At 44.1% G+C, this 22,614-nt stretch overlaps 1 protein-coding gene across 1 annotated transcript in view; it reads left to right on the top strand.

Annotated features, from left to right (window-relative positions):
• The window catches only part of LOC137432037 (anoctamin-7-like), a 213,056-nt gene that overhangs the window by 144,494 nt on the left and 45,948 nt on the right, over window positions 1-22,614 (top strand). The gene's annotated exons all lie outside the window — the stretch shown is intronic.

Raw genomic sequence — 22,614 nt, 5'->3', positions numbered from 1 at the left:
TTCTGTGATTGAGAGTTTGCAGCTGTGTCTATCTTATTCACCCCCTGTGTCCTCCCATTGCTCTAATTCATCCCCATCACCCTTTTCTCCTAACTACAGCTCCAACTGTCTGAGACATCAAAATAGTGGCTCTTCTTATCCTTTTTCTTCTCCAGGGGTGCACTCCATCATTTTGAAGGATCAATTCAAAACTTGTGGTGTTGTTGACATTTCCCATGAGAATATTTTTGTTTTAATCCATCTTTGTCAACACTTTTGGATTTGGACGAAACTTGGTGGATGAGTTGGTCAAGTGAAATGAAGAAGGTGATTCGAGTTTGGTTCAGGTCCAGATCCACATCTGGCCTATCATTGGGCAACAAAACACAAACTGTTCAGCTTGGCAGAGGTTTGCACTCTGCCAAGTATCTCACCCAACTTACGTTGGTGTGTATTACGTCTGAGTTTTAACAGAATAACCACAGTGTAAGGATTCATGTGTGAAGACTGAGAAAAGAGAGGGAATCAAACAGGACACAGCTGTATTTATCGCGATCTTGGCAAAGGATACAGAACGACACACCTCACGGGTGCTAGTGCGGAACGCACGTCCGCTAGGACTCAACGCACATCTCACCCCCCCCCCCCCCCTTCAGAACCGGATGTTCAAACTTCCCTTTACAGTAGGCCCAGGAGACGGGTTTCTTCCATGGGCAGGTATAATTCTTCAAAGCAGAACCGTACAGCATAACAAGCACACCAATGGGCGCAGCACGTACCTAGAGTCAAAATCACCACCACGGCCACGCTTCTGTTTTCTCTTTGCACCTAAAACAAAAACAACGGAAGTGACTCAAAGAAAATGTGACAATTCAAATAACCGCGAGTTAGCAGCATTTGCTCATCTATAATAATGAAAAGCAGTGTGTGTATGCCGTCTCCTCCATAACTCCAAAACCATGAAACCGATCAGCCCCACATTTTGCGTGCATACTTCTCGACCTCCAAGGGATTGCATGAATGAACACTGGGTGTTTGGGTGTGTTTTTGAAGATCATTTACGCTAACAAGCTTACCTTTGCCTTGGTCAGCCTGCATTCAGGTCACTCAGCTTGGGTGTCTTGATTCCACCATTTTATCTGCTCAACTGAAGCATCCCTTGCTTCAGAACAGGTCGGTTTCTGTGCAATAAATCTTAATATCTATGAATGGTAATTTAGCTGATCTTCATACCTACGAATCGCTGTATTCCTGTATACGTCACAATGCTTATAATGCCAGTTTTCATGCCTTTATTTAATTTCCGCAAAGATCGAGAATCATCTCTTCACCTGAACCGAATTTCGAATTTTAACTCTGGAATTGACCTCATCACCAGTTCGACTCTTAAAAAGTGTTCATTTGTCTAATTCGGATATTGTGGGACACTCCAGGCATCTCAACAGTATTTTGGAGTGCTTGAGCTGCTTGGCGAGTGCTCTACGAGCAGCTTGATAATGGAACATCCCATGAGGTGGAACAAACCTGCTCCCTCCTCAGATTGTCTATTTTATTTATTTCCTTTCTTTAAAAGGTACATACTGTATATCGATGAATGAAGGCAACTCCTCCCCTCACCCCCTCCTCGTGCCTCGCCTTTGTTGTGCGACCTGTCACTTCCACATAAATACACGCGTATAGGAATAAAGTCCATCAGCCTCGTGTTGAAGTTCCAGCATGTTGGTTTGAGCTGTGAATTTAAAAGTCGACGAAAAACGTTTTTTTCAAATTCGATAAACATTACAGAGAAACAATCTGCTTCTGATAATTCTTCTTTTTCAAACTCGAAAAGCATTACAGAGAAACTCAGCCATGATAATTCTTCTCCCAGAGAAACAGCGTGAACATTGGTAACATAAATTGCCCAGATCTTCTTCAAACTCATGTGAAACTATTTATTCAAACTCGGAAAGCATTACAGTCCACAGGTCATCAGGTGAGGTGCTGCTGGACCGTCATTCGCAGTCTTTAACCTTGGTCCGCATTCTTAGTCCGCAGTCCTTAACCTTCATTCACAGTCCTTTAATTGATCCTTAACCATTGGTGGATAGTGCCAAAAACGATACATAGCAGGATATCTCAATATGTTATGGATGGATTTGGACGAAACTTGATGGACAGGTTGTGTGTGTGACGAGGAAGAATCGATTCGATTTTGGTGAAGATCTGAATGTGGATTCGGATATGAGAATTATTTAATTTTTAAAGTGATTCTTCACCATTGGGAGTTTGGGCCAAAAACGATACATAGCAGGATATCTCAAAATGTTATGGATGGATTTGGACGAAACTTGTTGGACAGGTTGTGTGTGTGACAAGGACGAATCGATTAGATTTTGGTGAAGATCCGGATTCAGCATGTATAATTTTTAATTGATAAGGCATGATGTGAGATTGATCGTGCCCATCTTCACTTTTGGCATCTCGAAAAGAGTTCACGCCTTATGAAGGTAAATAAGTCTCTGCATGAGTTGTTCTCTGCTGCCTGTTATATAGCGTCATCATCTTCACTACTACCTTCCATGCCATCGCAACTGTCTGACGCAGACTCTTCTTTTGTGTATACACGGTAGCTTGACCTTTGGTGATGGTCTTCAGCTGCCCCAACGTCCCTGCGTTTTCAATAGGAAGCATCCGCAGGTCCATCTTTCTTACAGAAGTTTGTCTGACTGTGACGTCAGTGCGGAGCTGAGCACACTGAACCAGACTTAGAGTTCTGTCCCTGAAGGTGTTTGTTAACCTTTTGGCAAAACATAGACTGAGCCTCAAACACTCCAGGTGAACCCTCTTGCCTTGTTGAAGCTCGTCGAGAATGTTCATGATCATCAAAGTTCCTTTGGCAGTTATTTAACCCAGAAGCTTTTAACGGGTAAATTTGCTGCGGCGTTTACAATGGTGTCGCACTTACGGGAGTTCCCCCTCTGGAAGGTCCTTTAGGGTAATGAAAACGGTCATGATTTCGGATTTCTGCTTTTCCCTCAAACTCAAAAATACAAGAGTAAACAGAAGTTCATCAATCAGAAGAGTTGATCATTCTACGTATTAATCAGTCGTGTTTTTACTCTCTGGTACATTGATTGTGATGTATTTGTAGTATTTGGTGTCCCATTAACAGCCATACCGAGTCATTGAATAATTCGATTATTTAGGTTATTTCAAATTGTTTTTTAAATGATTTCAAAATGCAGTTTTTTTGACTCAAAATAGCCGTTTCCATGGCAACTCCAGGTCAAGATGCATGGAATTCACTCAGAGGAATTGCAGGTATTTATTTGAAACCATCTACAACCTTCAAATCAATTTTATCAATGAAATGCAATCTATTTATTGGGAATATTAAAACGTGGTTTTTGCCCCAAATTTCTTATGAAGGTGTCAATGTGCAATGGTCATCACATCAAAATATGTTCCCTTGCCAAAGACTTTTCCAAAAAACCCTCTGAGGCCTTGCCACCCCAGGTGGTACTCACAAGTCAAATTTCCGCACTTGGCCCATGGACAACAGTATGTAATAAATAAATATAAATTAATCGGTAATTATATTGTTTTGTCAGGTCAGTCTTTTGGGACTGCCACAGGTAACACGTAACCCAATTACCTGCCACATGACCAGGTGGCATGGTGTCTCCTAAAAATCACCCATCCGGTTTGGACCGGTTTGGATCAAACCAAACACTTTAAAATGGTTCTAGTTTGTTATAAAAACGATTGAGAATAAAACGTTTATTTTTTAAATGTTTGTGGCCTCACTCTGGATAACTTTTTAATCGTTTTAATCACTTTGTCCCAATTCGATGTAACCGCCATTTTCTTCCTGTATCATCCTCACATATGGAGTAAAGTTTTTGCTGCTGTACTCCATGGCACGATCCTCGATTTAACAGAAGTAACAAACACGGGTGAAAACATGACCTCGGTGCACATTAGGTGCAGATGTATTGAGAACACCTGATGGTGGGTGGGAACGTATTAAACGTTGTCTATTTATTACGTATGCACGCACATGCACAATGAATGTTCGGACTCGTCCCAAAGAGTCAGACTGGGACACACACATAAGAACAGAAGTGCTGCTCACGGGAATATCGATGTTCAGAAACATATTACAAATTTAACTCTGAACCTTCAAACAAATAAATTATATCCCAACCTCAAAGAATCGTATTATTTAAATAAATTATCTACTCAAGTTGAACTCTATGACGTAAAACATCAATAATATCCCTTCAATGTAAAAATAGGTGAGGAGACTCCATTTAAAAAATTAACATTTTACATTAAAACAACTGGTGATGTTTTAAAATCGTTCCACATCTTTTGCTGATCTCAATCGTTTTGTTGTCCCGTTCCCGCGTCTCGTTCTGACGTACCTTGTCCTTTCCCACTAATTTGTGGAGTTCGCCGCCTCAGCCCCCAATCTCCTCAAAGAAACAGCGATTTCCGCTTTTCACTCATTCTTCAACCCTTCTCTGCCTGGACGCCACAATATGTTTTCTTTTTAATAGTACATATTTTCACACTTTTCTGGCTCCTTTGACAAGAACAAAAAAATGAATAAAATTGGTAATCGCTTTTGGATAAAACTTTTTTATTGTTACGAATTTACAACCTTCCTCTTACTGTTTTTCCTTCTTTCGCTCATTTATTTAACTTGCACGTCTAACCGTAAGTATTTGTTGGTAAAAGTATTTGTTTCGAATTTTTAAAGTTTACTTTTAATCACATTTTAAAATGGTCAATATTCTTTTTAATTCACCGACATTGCAGAATCTTCTTTTTCACTGCAACCTCTTTGCTGACACGGTGTTATAAATAGAACCTCCGTGTTGACTGGCACTTCTTCTTCTTCTTTCGTCTTCTTCTTTTTCGGCCCCCTATTTTTCTTCTTCTTCTTAGAGACGGCAAGCATGGCTGGTGTTTTCCCAACCAAAACAAAGAGCGCGGTCACGTGATCGGGTACGTGACGTCACGGTAAACATCGCCGTAAGTGGTTGTGTAAAATGATGACGTGGATATCCACTCGTTCCCAAGGTGTTTAGAAAGTAACTTACCATTCCTTATTTCGAGTCCAACATTGGCCCCCTTGTATTTGCAGGTGTGCATTTAAATATTTCCAGGTTGTTGTTTTTTGAACGACGGTTTTTCACCGAGACTGCTTGACCGTTAGGGAAATTTTTTGCTCAGTTACGCCCAACCGTTTCCATAGGAGCGAAAGCGGTTCTCGTCGAAAAACGTATTTACTTTCGCTTGGTGTGAAGCCTCTCGAAATACACGTTTCGGAATTCCCAATGTACGTTTGGGACAACGCGAAACACGTTCTGGACTACAAGATGGACGTGTCGGACATCCAGATGGACGTGTCGGACTACAAGATGGACGTGTCAGACTACAAGATGGACGTGTCGGACATCCAGATGGACGTGTCGGACTACAAGATGTACGTGTCGGACATCCAGATCGACGTGTCCGACTTCCAGATGGACGTGTCGGACATCCAGATCGACGTGTCCGACTTCCAGATGGACTTCAACATGGACGTTTCGGACTTCAAGATGGACGTGTCGGACCTCCAGATCGACGTGTCGAACTTCGAGATGGACGTGTCCGACTTCGAGATGGACGTGGCAGACTTCGAGATGGACGTGGCAGACTTCGAGATGGACGTGGCAGACTTCGAGATGGACGTGGCAGACTTCGAGATGGACGTGGCAGACTTCGAGATGGACGTGGCAGACTTCTAGATGGACGTGGCAGACTTCGAGATGGACGTGTCCGACTTCGAGATGGACGTGTCGAACTTCGAGATGGACGTGGCAGACTTCGAGATGGACGTGGCAGACTTCGAGATGGACGTGGCAGACTTCTAGATGGACCTTTCCAATTGCCACCAAACGGAATCGAACATATTTCGTTGGACATCGTGATTCTCATTTATCGCACACCTGGTGTAATCATAGCCAATCAAACATGGTTTGCAATAAACATCCTCTGGATACCAAAGCACGTGCCAGTTATGAATGATTGATAGTCTGGACGAGACCTTAGAATCTGCACTGTATAGGTATTGTCGACAAAGCACAGGTGAGTACAAGGAGTGCACAAAGCTCCCGCCATAATAGACGATAGGGCATGTGGTCCTAAGAGCTTGTCTTGTGGTCTCCATCTCCCGACTAAATAAAACTTATTTTATAATTAAGTTAAATATTTTTTATGAATTATCGTTCATATTCCCGCGTCATCGGTTGGAGCATTTTGTCGAATTTTAGGTTAGAATAACTAATATTTCGTCGGTAAAATAATTATCACGATCTCGATATTTATCCAATCAAATTGTACGTTTCATTTATCAACGTTGCTGCGATTTTTCATTTATGCGATTGGTCCGGAAAATATCAACATGGGCCTCATATAGCAAAAGGAGCCAATCAGCAACATCGTACGAGAGTGCTGCGGTACGGCGAATAGCGGGTCACGTGTGTAAACAGATGTTGTTTGGTGAAAAGTATCGGTGAAAATGGCATCAGTTGGTGTCAAATTTGGTGTAAAAAATAGGTGTTATGCACATGTTCCAGGTGCCGGTGGTGATATTGTGCCATTTACCGAAAAAAGGTGGAGAACGTTCTTGAGTGCTGTAGATATTTGGAGCGATTTGGTGGGAAACCAGGCCGACTTAGCGAGGTCTTTCGTCCGCGATCATGGTCTACACTGCAGCGCATGTGAAAGTGCATTGCCGGTCCCTGAAACTGGGGGTTGCCACGCAGTGTGTTACCGGTATTTCACTGATTCTACCAAGCAAAAACGTGCCCAAACTGCTAAACAGAAGCATCAGAATGTCACCCAATCATCCGGTAAGTTTAAAAGTAGCCTACAAATACATCACGAATGAGAAAATTGCATGTACAATCACGTAGGGAGGCCTATGAAATTGGGTCAGGTCAGTCCCAAATGTTGTGATTTGTGTAGTCTACATGAATCGTAAAATGTGGGACTTTTGTTTTTACATGTAGTAGATCGATGTATACACTTATGAGTTTAATATTTTGTGTTTGTTGTATACAGAACTGGATCCCTCTGCATGTTCTTCAAGCGGAGACATAGACAAACATACATCTGCTACATCTGATGCAAGACACTTGCGTTCCACTTCTAACATTGCAAAACAGCCGACTAAATCTTCTCACATCTTGCCAACAGTTTGTATCGTATGCAGGAGTGGTAAGACATTTCAGGATTCAAGAGGCAGAAAGCAGAAAGAACCATTGACGCTTTGTGAACAGATTGATGGAGGCAAGCTTCGACTAGCTGCAGAGGAAAAAGATGACAAAAATATTCTTGTTCATATCAGAGATCGTGACTGTGTAGCTATAGAAGTTAGATATCACCGGAGCTGCTACAAGGGATACACAGACTATTTGAGAAGATCTAACACTCAACATGTTCATGCAGCTACAGAACAGATATATTCTCAAGCATTTGACAGTTTTTGTAACTATACAATTGACCAGAAAATTCTGAAGAACAAAGAGATCTACCGGCTTACGTCATTGAAACGTATCTTTGATAAGGCAGTAAAAGACATTGAAGGGAAGGACTCGTCCAACTACAAAACCCATAGCCTGAAACAAAGAATCAGAAGGAGATATCCCCAGCTTTGCTTCATGCAGCCCAAAAAAAAATACCAGAGTGAACTGGTATACATTGACACCCTATCAGCTGAAGAGCTTGTAAGGGATACGGTCACCTCAGAAACAGACACAAATACAACCGACACAGATACAGCTGATGCTGAGGAGTCTCCACCTCCAGTGAAACGGCCAAAACAGTGCAACAGAAGACAGGTCGTACCTCAAATATCATCATTAAGAGAGCGTTATTCAACAGCCCTAGATCTGAAGAATGCTGTGATAGATACAACAAACTCTACAACTCTTCCCTGGCCTCCAACCTCAGGTGACTTAACCATGGATGCTGCCCGCCAGATAGTTCCAACCATGCTATACAACTTTCTTGCATGGGTTGTTGGAGCATCTGATGATACAGAGGGTGTAAACCGTGTAAAGGTTGGTGATGTGCAAGACCATCGAATATTAACCATTGCCCAGGACATCATCTACCTAGCTACTAAAGGCAAGACAATGTTACCGAAGCAGTCATCTCTAGCAATGGCGATACGGCATCTTAGTGGATCGGCACAGCTAATAGGCTTACTTAATGGTTTTGGCTATAGCATTTCGCACACGTGTTCTCGAGCATGATACTGCCTTGGCACAGCAAGAAGTCCAACGAGGTTCTAGAGCTCTTCCATCGTGCTTGCAGAAGTCTGTCTTCACAACTCTCATCTGGGACAACAATGATTTTGGGGAGCAGACACTTTCGGGAAAAGACACAACCCATAATACCAACGGCATAGCTGTGCAGCGTGCAGAGATTCATCAGGATGCAGATGCACATTCTACACTTCCACCAGTACAAGGAATGAGAAAGACAAGAAAGCGCTCACTACCAGCACCACATACAGAGGTGGTTACATTCAGTGGTGAGAAGAAGTCGTCCCCGAAGGCATTTGCTGGCAATATGAAGCTGGAAATGACACACTATGAGCCAACTTTATATCCTCACAAGAAGAAAGATGCCGCCTTCAACATTACAAAATGGCTACAGAAACGTCTTCTTCCTGCTTGGACTGGATTCGATCAGTTACTGACATCCAGCATCCCACCAAAAGCAACCATTGCATACCTTCCTGTTGTAAATGCTAGCCCAACTGATCTGAATACTGTGAATACCATCCTCCATCGAAGCATTGAAATAGCAGACCAACTGGAGCACCTGTCAGTTGTAGTAGTGATGGATCAGGCTATTTATGCCAATACATGGTTGTTAGAAGGAAGAAAATATCAGTTCAGTTTTGTTATTTTCCACGTATTCATCAACCGTGTGGTATTTAAAAAAAATAAAATCTAGTGAACCTTATTTTTGGGGACAATAATTAAAATAATAAATTTTGAACAATTCCTGTAAATGTTGGGCCATAATGAGGATCATAATTTGTAAAGAAACCATTTTAAACAGCATATCTGTTGCTCTCACTTGTTCCCCTTTAAAAGGCACTACTTGTTTGACGCATTATTTTTAGGCGGGAATTACTAATTAATGCTCCACTTTTGAGCGTGGGAACAAAGGGGATATTGATAAGACATGCAATACCTTTATTTTAAGACATAATATATGTAGTTCCAATGTGGAGACCACAAAAAGCACTTTCTGAAGGGATTTTGACTACATGCCCTATAGTCTATAACGGGGACTTCGATGGTCATGCGTATACATATAAAATATGAAGATGCCATGCATAAGAGAGTCCCATGAAAGTTTCCGTTTTCGAACGAAATGATTTCACAAAGGCCTGTTAAATAAAGCCCATTCATTGAGTCACCCTCACGTCACCCTTATCGTGACCCTCACGTCAGAAATAATTGAGAATATTCACGCATACACGGGAAATTGCCGAGATATATTTATAAAAATCGCGCCATGATGCTACACGAAAATACACCGCCTGAAATAACAGTCGGGGAAAATGTCGACATATATTAAAAATTCGCTTTTTCTTTTCCGTTAACATTTATTACTTTTACGTTTTATGACAGTCGGCACAAAAACGACATATATCTCCGTTCTTTCTTATTCCATTCAACATTATTATCCGGAAGTAAATTATGTTTCAGGAAATTACCGAGAGATATTTCTTCGTTTTTTTTTATTAGTTATGTGCGCATACACTTTAAATAGGTTTATTTGAAATCTTTAATTTTCACAATGTAATTTACTTGTCATTTGATGATTACGAGACACTTCTTCTTGAGGATCGTGACAATTCATGCGTAGCGTGGAAACTTCCATTTACAAAATGAATGCGACGGTCGATGAAGAACGCAGACTTGAACAGGATGTAGCGAGAACCGCACAGAGACCGCACGAGACGGGACAACCGCACAGGATGCTGCTGCAACAGCGGTGAGGCGGGTTGGAGAGGAGCGAGGGGTTGGAGGGAGAGGAACGAGGGGTTGGAGAGCGAGGTAACTAACTTTGTTAACTTTTGTAACTAACTTCTAACTTTGTCGTGGCCCTGACTTTGTGAAGCCCGAGGTACACCATCCTGGATGTGCAGGATCTCTGGGTCGCTCCTGCGAGATAGATCGGCGGTCTCCATGCCACAGGCTTGTCCAGAGAGAAATGTCCAGGGCTATAGAACAACATCAACTGTACAATGGGGATAAGTCATACTAGTACATTGGTAGGGGCTGAAAATGAAATGTGAAATTTGTTCTACAACGGGTCCGAGAATGCAGGACTTTGAACCATACCTCCTCCATCCGGTATCCATGAAAGGTATTATAGTTTCCAGGATAACCAACAAATCTACAAGAAGACAAAAGGCACCAAAAATGAAACATTTGGTATTTATTGTGCTGATACAACATTGTAACATGTCTGCGTCTTCACGGACCACAATCCCATCAGGTGATTTTGCCCCAAGATGGAAAAATGAATTTGGGGAATTTCTTCCTGTATCTGTGGGACTTGTGGCATCCATTCTATATTCATTCTAAAAACACCCGCACAAGCTCATCCACAAAGTACATACACAGACATGACTATTTACAGAAGCACGAATACATAAAGGGGGGTTTGGCAATTCTTCCCATACACTGTTCAATATATACTGATCACGGTGAGAAGGCAATGTACTCGTAATGAACGGGAGAGAGAATTAGTGATAACCTTAAACGGGGAGGAAAGATCAAAGTCATCAACGAGAAGTGTGTGAGACATTGACCTGCTCAAGTACTCCACAAAATAAATTTGTAAAATCTACAACTCTAATACGGTAACTGCATAACCAGAAGGGAACTCGGTAGAACACATACCTCTGCCAGGGTGAACAGTTTACGTTTTGTATTCCACTGATAAAGTGCCTTCAGAAAGTATTCACACCCCATGACTTTTTCACATTTTGTTTTGTTACAGCCTGAATTTAAAATGGATTAAATTGAGATCTTTTTTGTCACTGATATATATATATATATATGTCAAGTTGTAGATTTGTTATTGCCTAAAGTTCAGTTATAGACGTTGGTTGCTAATGTGTTATGATTTAAATGTTGTTTAAAAATGCTATTTTCATAAAGTTAATAAAGGGTTTTTGCTTCGTTTTAGTTTTGGATGAGGAAAGGCTCGCTTCGGTCGTGCTGGACAAATTGTATACGTGTGCTTTTTCGAGGCTAGATAAGGCCGGTCGTAAAACCACGCCCACATGCGCGTGATTTTGCGTAACGCTAGTAGAATGTTTAGATTGCAGACATAAACCTATCGTTAACCATATATATTTTGTATTAATCACAGCGACGCATGACTCTGTATAAACATGCTTTGAATTACTCATGTAAACAAACCCATAAAATATATGGGTTTGTTTGGCCAAGCATGCACTCTTCTCTCTGTGAGTTACATTTCTGTTTTCTCGGAGCCCAGAGAAACATTTGGTCCGAATGATAAGGAAGGGCTGACTCCCCCGAATGACAGCGGATGACGGTGGGGGCTAGGGATAACGGTGGAAGGGACTCTCGCCAGTCGCTTTGTTCTCTCGGAGATTTTCTGATAATCGTATTCATATATAAGTGAATGAGAATCAATGCGTTTGCAGGAAGGCTTGACTTGGCATGAAGCTGGTTCTTGCTGTAGATGTCTTGTCTCCTCCGGATCTGTATAAGTTGGTTTTAATAAAGTTGCTGCGTCATTTCAGGCTATTTGTGGACTTCTTTTCCAAACGAAGAGCTGCTTCTTCACAGATGGTACCAGGAGTGGGGTCAGCACCGGACGACGGGAAACGGAGCCCGAGGGACAGGAGGAAGGCTGCCTGAGGCCGGCGCCGGCACGCGGATTTGATTAAAGGTGGGAGTTGTTTTATATCAGAGGGCTATTATTCCAAATTCGTACCTTCCTCCCTCGAGCGGTTTCAGTCTCCCTATCTCCGCGCGGCCTGCACTCGAACAGAAATTGTAAGTAAAGGCTCATTTTAGGCCTCAGAATGACGTGGCTTTGTTAAAACCAGGATAAACAAGTAAGGATACCAGTAAGGACTTAACAGTAAGCTTAAAGTTACAGTTAGCACCAGGAGGGGAAAATGAGGTCGGACAGCCATATAGGTTGAAACCAGGTGGCCAAGATTTTTCCAGGAAGGAACAGCCCAGAGACAAGATGGGGTATGCCATTGCATGCCAGGGAACGAAGGGCTGTGGCTAACTTAGAAGGGCCATAAAAACATGGCCAGTAAAAGGATTTGCGCAGGATATCGGTGAAGATAACGTTCGGTACAAGGGAAGGGGGAAAAGTGAGGTCGGACAGCCGTAAAGGTTGAGCCAGGCCGAGAACTTTCCAGGAAGGATCAGCCCAGAGCAATAAGATGGGAAGCAAGCTAATGAAAGAAGGGGAACCCCTTAAGGGAACCCCGGCATCTTTCATGTTTAAGAGGCATCATTTTGCCGCGGTAAGACCATTAAAGGACTGGGCTGTGTTAACTAAAGATTTAAATAATCCCTGGCCAGAGGACAAGTAAGTAAGCAGTTAAACAAGTAAATCAGCGAGTGATGCCGCTGGACCAGATGCCAGACCAAGACCCCCCACCCCCCCAAGCCCTGAGCCCTGTCCCAGGGCCACAGGCGCCACCTCTCCCACCCCCGCCCCTGTTCCCCCAGGGGTTAGACCCCCAGAAAACTAGACCAGCCGCCCCTCAGGTTCACCTTAGCCCGGGCAATCCTTTTAGAGGACAAGAAATTAATGGGGCGGACAGCGGGTTCGCGGCCCCAGAAGGGCTAGGAGTATTGTATTGTACCCCTCAGTGGAAGGGCTCACGGAATCGGAGAACTCACAGCCTACAATCGAGATGTGTCCCTTTAAAAAAACCATTTGAAAGAACCAGATTTGGCGGCTATGCAGGAGCGGGTGAGAACCTTGCTGGCTGAACAGCCCGGTCACGTACCGGAACTTATGCGTTTGTGGATACAAAATACAGGCGCAGATTGGCGGGACGTCTGCCACATGGGAGAGGCTGTATTGCCAGCGCGGGTGTGGGACCAGGCCAAAGTACACGCACGCTGGCCGAATGTAGCACCAACCCCGGCCCAGACCCTCGACGATTGGGGGGCCCTGGTCGACCTGTTGTTGGCCGGGGTACACATCGCACTAAGGCTAACCGACCAATTAGATGAAGCGGCCGAGCAGTGGGACATGGGCGACGATAAGAAGGCCGATGTAAAGGACGACATGTTGCAAATGCTTGCCCAGGAATCCATAAGGGCCCCCTCCCCAAAATTTGGAACCCACAAGGGCCCCCTCCCCAAAACTGGAACATACAAGGGCCCCCTCCACAGCCGCAGAATTGGGCCGTGCAAAAGGACCCCCCACCCCCCCCAAGACCTGAGCTCAGTCCCGGGGCTCTAGGCAACACCCCAACACCCCCCGCCCTGCCTTCCCTTTTTCACCTCAACCCACCCCCGTCCAACCCGTCCCAAAAAATCCTTTTCCTTGAATGAGAGACGTAACATGAATGAGCAAAGATTGTACATGAGAGTGGCTGGAGAAAGGCATGATTTGAGTCGATCTGAGTTTCGCGCAAAGTCTGGGAGACTTATATGAGTATATGAATGAGGAATGAATGTATATTGGGATGTTAATTGACGTGTGTATCTGGCCAATGTATTTGTCTGTCATCTGTTTGGGAGTTGTTTGGGAAGCGAATTGATATAAATCGGGTCAGGAAAGCACTCGGAGTGCCCTTGTCGACCTACTGTTGATATGAAGCGGTTTCTTGGAGATGGTTGCAGGATGGGCTGCTTTGTCTTTCGAGCGGCAGTCGGACGGAGATTTGGAATTTGTTGAACTAAATTCAGAATTCGAATCAATATGTGTGTTTTACTTGAATTGAAGAGTTCATTCAATGGCAGATATTGTGGATTGTATGTGTGGGATGTATCGCTGAGGCAGCTCACCTTTGGAATTGGTGTCATATAGTGCATTTTGGGTCAGAGAGGTCAAGCGTCGGAGATCCTGTTTTTTTTGCGATGTTTACGAGCTAGGGATGAGTTCTGACAGCTCACTGTTATGACGGCCCTCATTCGAGAGCGGCGCGCAGTTTTGGTTGCCACGGCTACGAGCCTCGCAGGAAACCGCGAGGCGGGAGTGTTGGGATTCGTGTGGAGGCACGAGGGTGCGCGCCAGGACGGGGGGCGGCGTGGCGTCGTCGCGTTGAGATGGTTGTGCCAGGTCGATCGGCGATCTCTGAATTTAAATCGGATTTTTGTCATGTGTGTTGTGAAATTAACGTCTATCCGAGAATCCTGGCGATGTTCGTTTAATTAAAGTGTGGTACAAACCTGTGTTTCCGCCGTGCGGCTCCGTGGAAGTTTGGGTAGAGGGATATTGTGCGTTCGGGCAGGAGCCGAGCGAGCCGCGAGTCACGGGTGTGCTGTATGAGATTTGCTCAGAGTGCCGGCGATAACTCGCCCACTCTCAGAGGAGGATGTGTGCCCAAATGCATTGTGGGTCATTTCGACTTTGCTGGATGTCGGACGTTCATGTCAGTATCTTGTCAGAATCTTCTTCTTCATGTCATGTCCTTCATCCTTCATCTTCTTGTCCTTCATCTTCATGTCAGAATTAGACATGAGTCATGAGCCATGTCAGAATAGTGGGCACCTGCGACATACATGCCATGCAATGTCACAAAAGGAATACGTTATTTAAAATGGATTTATATAAGGGGAAGAAACGATTTCCAAACTAAATTCGATTTCTAGAATGATTTTCTAAACGCTAAAATAAACGATTTCAAGACAGAGTAATTAATTTCCGGTGACAAGTTCCAACAGGAAGTCTTGTTCATACAGTAACAGTAAGTGAGGTACAGTGCGGAGTGGCGGCTGGAAGATGCATCGAAGGATTTGTGTTGATCGATGCGCCGGACAAAGGGTTTGCTGGCGAGCGATGCTGGTAAAGTTAAGTTATTAAAATTCAATAATTTGAGCAGAAATGTCACGTTTTCAACAGAACGCTTATCCGAGGAAAGAGGAATATCGAGGTTTCAACTGTCGGTATGTGGTGTGGCTGGTGCCAAGGTGTGCGGTGGTCAGGTGTGTAACGAAGCCATTTGTCCAGTGTCAGGAGTGGGATGGGAGCGGAATGAGTGTACTTGGGAGGATATTGTTCCAGGTACAAGACAAGATGCTCTTGCAATGACGGGGGGCAAGGAGACACCTAGATGTGCGAATAAGGTACGTCGAATGGTTGTCGGAGGTTGTGGTTTCATTGCTGTCTGTTCTGTGGAGTTATATTTCTGAGGCATGGATTTCAAGGAGGAAGTGTGTGCCCCGAGAAGATTGTGGGTCGCAGATTGGGCACTCTGGGTGGACACGGGGGTTGCAGTTGTGTGGGCGCGAGGAGGTTTGTTGATGAAGCGTTGTGCGAACGAGGAGGGATGTGCGAAAGGTGTGCACCAGGTAGAGAGGTGCTGCATTGTAAAGCACGCCTCGTACGGACGTTCCTGGGCGGATTGTGACGGTTGTTGGATTCGTAGAAGTTAGCATTATGCTATGTAGAGCCACATTAATGGTCATTTGTCCATTGTCGCCGGACTTGCATTACTTGTGGGATAATAAAGCGCTGGTTACCCCAATTTGAAGTTTGACCTTTCGAAGTTTATTTGACCTTTGTTCGAGATATGTAAGGGTAAGAGGTCAGAGGCAATTCACTAACCTTGGAAGAACGACAGGCGGAGTCAGTCTACAGGGTGTTGCTTTAACGACAGGATATAGAACTTAAATCTGGAGAGAATATCGGGACATATATTGTTGGATAAAACTGAAATCATGTACGTAATTAATGAACAGAGAATATCGAGTTCTGTTTTTGTTAATTTTGTTATTGTTAATTGTTAATGGAGGTTAACGGTGGTTTGTTTGTGTTAATTCTAGTTGAAACTCTAGCTGAAGTAATTTTCGTTTATTTTTATTATTTTATTGATTTTTTGATTTGATTTGAGATTTGAGATGATTGATTTTTATTAATTTTATAATTTTATTTTTATTGATGTTGGAAACAGGTAATGGGATGCTGAGAGAAGGATTGAATTTAATTTGAATTGGACTGGATTAAATGGGATTGAATTTAAAAATTGAATATTGGATAAAATTGGATCCACTTGAAAAAAAGTGGATTAGGAAATTGGAGAAAAGGTGTTCTATGAAACTATGAATTGAATGAATTTAATCTATGAATTGGAGACCTGTAGACCAGGCGTTCCCAGGAGACTTGTGGACCAGGTGTTCCACCAGAGGAAAAAGACCAGGTGTTCGTGGAGCACTTCACCTGCAAGAACGCCTTGGAACCAAGGTGGAAGGGACCAGTCCAGGTGTTGCTGACTACACCAACGGCAGTCTTTTGCGAGGGCAAGACTTCGTGGATCCACGCCACGCACTGTAAGTTGGCCATACAAGCACCAGACACTAAAAGTAGTGGGCTCAAACTCTTGGGATCGCCATAGATTAAAGAAGTTGTAAAATTTAATTTCCATTGGGAGTTGTTTATTCTGATTTAACACTGAAATATATTAATGTTGATTAATGCATAAATGAAGGGGGCAAGTACAAAGATGCATAGAAGGAGTGTCTTTGAGGGGTTGGGAGTTGGGAGCCTATGGGAAAAGGTGTTTGGTTTCTTCTTCCCAGGAGCGGGCACAGTCATGGATAGTTTCCGGATAGACAAATTGGCTTTGGCCCTAGAAAAGGTGGCAAACGACACCGCTACGGCTCATGACATACTATTGGATCGATCGGATCGCGCGCGAAAATTCTTATACATTTAGCTGGCTCACTGACTGGTTCCAGGGATGGACGGGCACCATAGTGAAGTGGTTATTGACCGCACTGGCTGTGATAATCGGGGTAGTAATTTGGGGGGCACTAATGAAATCTCGAGTCCTCCTCTGTATAAGAAAGTATTTTACAGGATGGAAAGTGAAGAAGCCGCCGACAACGACTATGGCTCTGACCACAGAGGCCGTCGACCTGAACGGGTCCTTCAACAAGGCAGTTGCGACCGGCGCTCCAGAAAATTGCATTGAATTTTGTAATGACTGTGATACTTGTGCGGATCCCATGTGGGAACTGGCTGCTGCCTGTAACGGTGTATGTGATGACTGTGATACTTGTGCTATAAACCCCTTGCGTGTACTGGCTAACGCTGCTTATGTATTACAAGCTGACAGCTGCACGCCCCCTTCCGACCCAACTATGGATCTGATTGCGACACTGGGTCTGGCGGTCGAGGGACCCGACGCGGATGTCCTAGACCCGCAAGCCGACCAGGCGCCCATGGGAGACTTTGACATAAAGGAAGTCCCTCTCTTTTCTTCCAAATGTTTTAAGTTCAAATGCTTCAAGTGAATCGGATTTTTACGCTCTGTACCCTGATCAGGAAATTGAGACACAAGATACTGACGACATTTTGTATTCCCCAGAACAGCAGCACGTGAGGGACCTCATGGGCATGATCGTTGATTAACTTCGAAGATCTGCAAGGACTGGGTCTGCAAAGGGTGGGGGGAGCAAGTTCCGCAGGGGAGGTGGTGGCCCTCTGGCGGAGCAGAACCTCATCTGGACCAGACACCTTCGTTGTGGATCCGAAACGTTAATGGACTTTCATGTTCTGAGCCCTCAGGCTCCAAGCACGCACCACACGACACGTTCGCCAAATGCACGGGCGAGGCGCTTTGGGCGCACGATATGCCCTTGGGAGATACCCGCATTACACAATTATTTTTCAATAAAGCCCGATGTGGCACGTTGTCTCTTAAGATACTTTGTCTCGACGAGACAAGAGGAAGGAATGTCAAGTTGTAGATTTGTTATTGCCTAAAGTTCAGTTATAGACGTTGGTTGCTAATGTGTTATGATTTAAATGTTGTTTAAAAATGCTATTTTCATAAAGTTAATAAAGGGTTTTTGCTTCGTTTTAGTTTTGGATGAGGAAAGGCTCGCTTCGGTCGTGCTGGACAAATTGTATACGTGTGCTTTTTCGAGGCTAGATAAGGCCGGTCGTAAAACCACGCCCACATGCGCGTGATTTTGCGTAACGCTAGTAGAATGTTTAGATTGCAGACATAAACCTATCGTTAACCATATATATTTTGTATTAATCACAGCGACGCATGACTCTGTATAAACATGCTTTGAATTACTCATGTAAACAAACCCATAAAATATATGGGTTTGTTTGGCCAAGCATGCACTCTTCTCTCTGTGAGTTACATTTCTGTTTTCTCGGAGCCCAGAGAAACATTTGGTCCGAATGATAAGGAAGGGCTGACTCCCCCGAATGACAGCGGATGACGGTGGGGGCTAGGGATAACGGTGGAAGGGACTCTCGCCAGTCGCTTTGTTCTCTCGGAGATTTTCTGATAATCGTATTCATATATAAGTGAATGAGAATCAATGCGTTTGCAGGAAGGCTTGACTTGGCATGAAGCTGGTTCTTGCTGTAGATGTCTTGTCTCCTCCGGATCTGTATAAGTTGGTTTTAATAAAGTTGCTGCGTCATTTCAGGCTATTTGTGGACTTCTTTTCCAAACGAAGAGCTGCTTCTTCACATATATATACATTATTATCCTCCATAATGTCAAAGTGGAATTTTTAATTTAAAAATTGCTGCAAAATAATTTAAAATGAAATACAGAAATATCTAATTCACCCAAGTATTCAACCCCCTGAGTCAATACTTCATAGAAGCTCCTTTGGCAGCAAAAACAGCTTCGAGTCTTCTTGGGTATGTCTGTATCAGGTTTGCACACATCTAGATTTGGGTAGTTTCGTCCTTGCAGATTTGCTCAAGCTTTGTCAAGTTAGATGAGGAGCATTGGTGAACAGCAATCTTCAAGTCTTTCCACAGGTTCTCAATATAATTCAAGTCTGAACTTTGCCTGGGTCACTCATGGACTTTCCAATTTTTATTCTGTAGCCATGCCAGTGTTGCTTTGGCTGTATGGTTATGGACTCGTTGTCCTGTTGGAACGTTAATCTTTGCCGCAGTATAATGTCTTGAACTCTGAAGCAGGTTCTCCTCAAGGATTTGCCTGTACTTGGCTCCATTCATTTTTCCCTCTATCCTTCCAAGTCTCCCACTCCCTGCTGCTGAAAAGCATCCCCATAGCATGATGCTGCCCTCACCATGCTTCACTGTTGGGATGGTGTTGGATGGGTGATGAGCTGTGCTTGGTTTCTGCCAAAAGCAGCACATTACATTCATGCGAAAGAGTTCAATTTTCATCTCATCAGACCACAGAATCTTTTGCCTCATGCTCTGAGTCTTTCACCTGCCTTTTTGCAAACTCCAGGCGTGTTGTCATGTTGTCCATTTTCTCAGGAATAACTTCCGTCTGGCCACTCTCCTGTAAAGCCTAGATTTGCGAACGGCTGCAGAGAGTGTTATCCTTCCAGCAGGTTCTCCCATCACAGCCAAGGAACTCTGTAGTTCTGTCAGAGTAGTCATTGGGTTCTTGGTCACCTCCCTGACCAATGTCCTTCTTGCCCGGTAGTTCAGCTTGGTCGGGTGGTCGGCTCTAGGAAGAGTCTCGGTAGTTCCATATTCTTTCCATTTCCTAATCATGGAGCTCATTGTGCTCTTTGGAACTTTCAACACTGGAAATTGTTTTATACCCTTCCCCAGATCTATGCTTCATTCCTCCTCACAATTCTATCTCTGAGTTATATGGACAGTTCTTTGGACTTAATCGCAGAGTTTCTGCTCTGACGTGCACTGTCAATTGAGGGACGTTATATGGAAAGGTGTATTGTCCAATCAATTGAATTGGCCACAAATTGACTCCAATCAAGTTGTAGAGACATCCCAAGGATGATCACAGGAAATTGGATGCACGTGAGCTCAACTTGGAGTGTCATAGCAAAGGGGTTGAATACCTATTGACTCAAAACATTTCTGCTTCGCACTCAAGACATTTCTGACTCAAGACAAGACAAGATTTGTAAAAAATTCCAAAAAAAAAATTTCCACTTTGAAATTATGGGGTAAAATGTTTAGATCAGTAACAAAAAAAATCTCAATTCAATACATTTTAAATTCAGGCTGTAACACACAAAAAAATGTGAAAAAGTGAAGCGATGTGAATACTTTCTGAAGGCACTGATAGGCCGGATCTGGATCCGTACCTCAACCAAAATGGAATCGGATTGTTCTTGTCATCTACCCAACTCATCCATCAGGTTTCGTCCAAATCCGTCAACAACGTTTTGAGATATCCTGCTATATATAGTTTTTGGCCCTATCTCTCAGTGGTGAAGAATCACTAAAAATTCTCGTGGGCGGATTCAGATCCGGATCTTCACCAAAATCTAGTGATACCGACCTCGTCACACACCCAACCTCTCCAACAAATTTCGTCCAAATCCGTGCACAACTTTTTGAGTTTACCTGGTCACAGACAGACAAACAGGGGTGAAAACATAACCTCTGTCCACCTTAATGGCGGAGGTAATCAATCATCTTACCTCCCTTTGAAGAAGGCCACTTATATATGGGCTGAAAAGAAATTTAAAAACTGAAAAATGAAAATATTTGCGGCCAAAGCATCTTCAAATTCTGTTTGAGTCTTGTGCATTTCTGTGTTGAGATGGGTGGGAGAAGAAAAGCAGGATGAGTTATTACTGTAACACACAATGTTCATAATCCTACATCTCGAAGAATAACTCGACTGTCGGCAATGGTTCTGTGGTTGTGAGGACGCAGGAAAAGGGTTTAAGTTTCTCGACTCCAAGTCGGTCTCAGGAGAATGAGCATGTCATCATTGGATCGTTAATTCACAGCCGATAGATGGTTAGTTTGGCCAGAAGCTGGAGGATAGGCATGATTGGCACTTGGTGTTACATATTTGGTGTGACGTATGGGCGGTGTCCGGGTTGGTGGTGACTGGGGTGGGTAAGGCGAAGGAGGGGGGGGGGGGACCTTTCTTGCAGTAAATGATTGGAGGTGGTTCATCGATGGGATTTGGTAAAAGAGTTGAGAAGAGGAACAGAAACTCTGCATAATTTATCGGAGGGCGAGAATTCGTTGAAGATGGTTGGTTGGTCGTGTTAGGAGGGTCGGTCTATGGCAGATGCGGGTGTTAGTGGGGATGTGGCAGGTGCAAACGGTTTGGGGGTGCAGACGATGGTCGGGGTGCTGGTGAGGTTGCGATTGGTTTGGTTGATGTTGGAGGTGCTGCAAGTATGGGCACCAATGGGGGTGCTTTGGGTACGTTGGAGGATTGTGGTGTGGCAGAAACACGTGGTGGTGGGCATTGGATGGACTTGGAAGGGAGGGAGACCAGGGAGATCAGGGAGATCATTTGGGGGGGGGGGGGGGGGGAAGAGGTGGGGCTTTTGGGGTTTGTGAACTCTATTTTTATTATTATTATTATTTTATTTTTTTGTATACAAGATCGAGGCTCGTGAAAGAGCTAACATTAATCACACAAAAAGTCAACCGACACATAAAACACAAAATAAGGGGAGCGGAACGCTAGATGGGGAGAGAGGGGGAAGGACACAAACACAACATTTGAGAGCAACACACCGAGAGAGATGTGGGAGGGGGAGGGCTTGGGGGGAGGTGGTAGAGGTTTCAAACATATCAACACTGCAAGGACTTCCAGGAAAGAAGTTGGAATTTCAGAAAAAAAAAGTGTATCTGGGGTGAAAATTAGCGGGGGTAGAAAAGATCAAGGTTTTCGATGGGGGAAGATAGGAGATGGTGGTGAACAGCTGTTTTAAAGACCTGGAGGGAGGAGTGGGATTGATAAGAGTGGGGGAGTTTGTTTCAGATGCGGGAGAAAAGAGGAATTGAAGGAGTGAAGGTGAGCAGAGAGTCTTGATTTTGGCAGTTTAACCATAAGAGGGATGCAGGCAGATCTTGTGCGACCTGTCGGAATATTTGGGGGACAGAGCCCAGAGAGAGCTGGGGGAGCAAGGCCGGAGAGGAGTCGGTAGAAGACAGAAAGTCCACCAACCTGCCTGCGGTGAGTGAGTGAAAGGCCCTCGGAGGTAGCTTCATCGCAGGAGATTCCAATGATTCTGAAAGCTTTGGTTTCAACAGCGTGAACCCGAGCTAGGTGTGAGGCAGGAGCACCGGCCCAGAAGGGGGAACAGTATTCCATTGAGCTGCGGATGAAAGCCTTGTACGTGGCGAGGAGCTCAGGTGTGCCAAGGAAGGACTTCACACGATGGAGGATGCCCATTCGGCGACTGAGCATCCTCCGTCGCAGGCAGGGATTGAAAATTTTGTGGCAGGGATTGAAACAATATGATTTTGTGTTGTTTGAGAGGGGTGGAAGTGAGGGAGATTGATGGACTATTGGACGACATTGTGTCAGGTCATGGTGGAGGAACATTAGTCATGGTGCGTGTGTAACATCAATGTGGGGAGAATATATTGAGATGACTTGAAGACGAGCTACGAATTATTTGAAGCCATACAACATGCAATCCTTGC

The sequence above is a fragment of the Myxine glutinosa genome, chromosome 8 (genome assembly GCF_964187855.1).
Source record: "Myxine glutinosa chromosome 8, kmMyxGlut1.1, whole genome shotgun sequence".
In the NCBI taxonomy this organism is placed as follows: Eukaryota; Metazoa; Chordata; class Myxini; order Myxiniformes; family Myxinidae; genus Myxine; species Myxine glutinosa.
The sequence above is the reverse complement of the archived record's forward strand: the minus strand, read 5'-3'. Positions and strand labels throughout refer to the sequence as shown.